Source organism: Callorhinus ursinus, unplaced genomic scaffold (genome assembly GCF_003265705.2).
Source record: "Callorhinus ursinus isolate GAN/ISIS: 27379988/994484 unplaced genomic scaffold, GSC_fseal_2.0 scaffold21, whole genome shotgun sequence".
Lineage (NCBI taxonomy): Eukaryota > Metazoa > Chordata > Mammalia > Carnivora > Otariidae > Callorhinus > Callorhinus ursinus.
The window spans coordinates 10,326,776-10,330,618 of NW_027397083.1; positions in this window are offsets into that span (position 1 = coordinate 10,326,776).

Below are 3,843 nucleotides of genomic sequence, written 5' to 3' on the forward strand. Positions count from 1 at the left end.
TGTGTGTGTGTGTGTGTGTGTGTGTGTGTGTGTGTGTGTGTGTGTGTTCCCTACTAAAGGTATGCAGTTTGCTTCAGGGAAACATCAAGATATTTTATAAAGAAGATTCTGTAACATTTCCTTTTTCTTTAAGGAATCCTATACACCTGGCTATCACATAGATCTCCTAAATTCTTCTGAATGTGTCCAAATACATTTTCAGTGGTAAAATAGGAGAATTCGGTATAGTTCATGCACATATGCTCTGATACAGCTTTACTAAATGTTCCCTCATATTCTGAATATTCTGTAATCAAATATCTTTTCCCAAATTGAAATAGGTCATTTGATCTTGGAACGTTGACCAGTGTTTGTTTGAGGAGAAAAATGTTGCTAGTCCATGACTGCTATCAGGCCTTATAATCAAAGAGTTAAAAATCAGAATGTTTGACACGCCACACTGTGAAATTCTGAATATGGATTGCTGGAAAGTAACTTGACAGTAGAAGGGTTATTTGCATGAGGGAAGGAAAAGACATTTTTTTAGAACAGGGGTTACTGAAACATGGAAAAAATAATAAATGGATGGCCCAGAGTATCCAACATTCCCAAGGTAAATAATGAAAGGTAGAAAAACATCAACAACTATCCTTTATCCTTTTGGGATAATCTTCGAGATGCTTAGATAGGTAGAAGAGTAAGGTGAGTGGTTGTGAATACAGTGCAGTGTTCTAAGGCAATGTAATTTTTAAATAATGTGTTCAATTGTTGATTTGGTCTTCAGGTTGCTAGTTTCAATAAGGATATTGAAGATAATGATATCATTAAATATCACACACAAAACATGTGGGTGACTGAGGAGTCAGACTCTTCTAGGAAACCATTTCTATATTTCTCATAAAATATATTAGCACAGAGTCAAATCTTATAAAAACATCTCCTTCCAAACTATATGCATATCATTATATTTGATTAGAATGTGATTTCTGTACAAAAGCAACTTTATTTATTTTTTTAAAGATTTTATTTTTAAGTAATCCCTACACCTAATGTGGAGCTCAAACTCGCAAACCCTGAGATCAAGAGTCACATGCTCTTCTGACTGAGCCAGCCAGGCACCCCTGTACAAAAGCAACTTAAGGTAAAAATGAGTTTCAAAAGTTGCCTTAAAAAATGAATACCTTCTATTCTTTTTCTTCTGCTATAAGGAGAAATATGAATTCCTAAAGACTCTGTATTAGATAGAAACCGGCTGTGACACCGTTGTCTTTCCATGCTCCAGCAAGATACAAAATAAGATACGTCTGGCTCCATGAGAGGAAAAAAGAAATGTTGAATAAATGCACTATCAATTAAGATCCAAATTTAGATGCTGAGTGAAGCATTCTTACAGCACAAATCAGTTCGTGTCCTTTTGTTTTTTTCAAGTACTGCCAACAAAACTCCTGAGGCTTCACCCTTTCTTAGCGTTAAGAAATATATACACATTACATATAAAATTATATAATTAAATTGGATAACACGTGTTTGGCAGCAGTAAGTGAAACTGCCATTCATTTTGCTTTTGTCCAAGATAAATAAGAAAAAAAGGGGGGGGTTGCAGTGAGACACTCAATTAAGCCGTTTTCATGAAAGCACATGATACTGGAAGATCCTTCTGTTTTGTAAATTTTGTCCTGCTCAGGAAACAAGGATTCTCATATATCCACTGCACAAAATATGGAAAGTAAGGACCTCTGAAACTCCAGACCATAAAGCCTTATCTTTCAATATTTGTTCCAGTAATTTAATTTCACTTTCCAGATTATTAAGACTACACTTTATTATCCATTTGATGCTGAATTGCTGAGTTTGACTTTGTCCCAATGGCATCAATCCTGTCTTTATCGGGTTGGCAGAAGTAGTGGCTATATGGCTTTTAACCCTGATGAAAGGAAAGCTTCAGTGTGGTGTGAAGGAGACGGACTGGTCTCTGTGATGGCAGGGGAATCTCTTCTGATTTATGTCCCATAATCCTGAGAACTTGGCAGCATATCCACTAGCTGGGCCCCAGGATATCATGATGAAAACCCATTATGGGAACCCCTAGCATTTATTATGTCCATATATCAGTAAGGCTTCTGAATGACAATTAGTAAATCTCCTTACTTCTCCGCCCCTGGTTCCACGTTGGAAGAGGTAAAAATAAAGTGGAACTTAATTTCTATTTAAGCACAGTTGCTAGTTTTGTAGCGTGTATGGTTCTCTAAGAGAAACAAGTGACACATCAATCCAACTAAATATATTAAAACATACACAAGAGTAATTATGCTATATTTTATGGTATATGCTTTTTTATGGGAGCTACTATAAAATTTTAAATCAAATAATTTGTAATACTAGGGAAATCATGAGTTTCTTTACTAACGGAATCATTATGAAGAAAAATTAACCTTAACAAAATGTGTACAATGCCTCAAAAGTCAAATGTTGACGTGGAATTCCCAGTCCTATGGCTAGTTCTGTTTTTAAGAAATAAAGTTTTACAAAATGAAAGAGAGAAGTAATAAAGTTTCTCTTTCCAGCATCCCTCAAGCAGAGTAACTCATAATTGTAAAGGTATTTCTCAACATAAATTGACTGTTAAAGAATGAAGTTTAGCTCACTTGGACCATAAAAATGTCATGTAGTTATGTATTCCCACCTAAAATTTTTTCAAGAGTCTTGCAAACAAGTCACTCTTAAAAAAATCAATGCCAGTTTTTATGTGCTCAGTTACATTTTCATTTTTCAATATATATCCTTACCCTATGTAGAAGTATATTTTATCTCAGTATGTGTTCAAGCTCTCCAGAAATACTCTAAAATCAGAATCTGTCACTTCTACACAGCATTTAGTTACATGATCTGGAGTTCATCCCTAACAATACTGGGGACAACTGAAGGTGAATACATTATTTCCTAGGCTTTGTAGGAGTGGTACCTCTTTTAATTTCTACCTCCAAGAAAAGTGGAAGAAAACCAGGAATTTTGCAGTATTGAAAAATGCTTAAAAAGCTGCAGAATATATAAAATAATTATATATATGTAGTTTATCTATCTAATCTATAATTTTATAAACACAAACTGTTACCATACTTCCTATCAAAGACAAATGCCAATATATATTGATTATTCATCAGAAAGTATATGCTAATGAGATAAAAATCTCATTTATTGGCCAACATGATTTCAACTTATTGACATCATCATTAAACTCTTGTAAAACTCTATAACAAATTTTGAGAGTGATTTGTAATAGGTATTTAAAAGCCATTTTAGTAATCAGAGGAAGCACTGACGTTCAGGAGTAAAGATCCACAATTAATGTCAGAAATAAAGGGGGCTTGTGGAAGTTAGTGGGATACGATTAAGTAATCCTAAGGTAATTCAAAAATAAAAATTGTGTGCTTTATAGCTTAGAAAGTGTTTTCATCTGTTTTCTTATTTGTTGAGCCTTGAAAGAATGGTGAGTGTATTTTAACTAATATACCAAATTTTCCCTGAATTGTGTATTTGTCTGTAGGTAGAACTATTAATATTTTGAAGCCCTAAGCAGAATAAAAAGAAAGAAAACAAAACACTGGGAAAGAGAAAAAAAGGAAGCAGTATAAGGAGAAAACATGGCTAGATTATTTTTAGGTTAGAATGGATTAATTTGCATAGTGAGTTAAGAATTGAGAAACCTTCTTAAGTCCAGGCACTGTTTAAGACTCTGGGTATACACTAGTTAACAAAACAAAAGCCATGGCCTATATGATAGGATGTCCAATTCATCTTGGTTTCCTCAGACTTTCCTGGTTTTAGCAATGAATATCCTGTGTCCTAGGAACCACTTGATTCAGG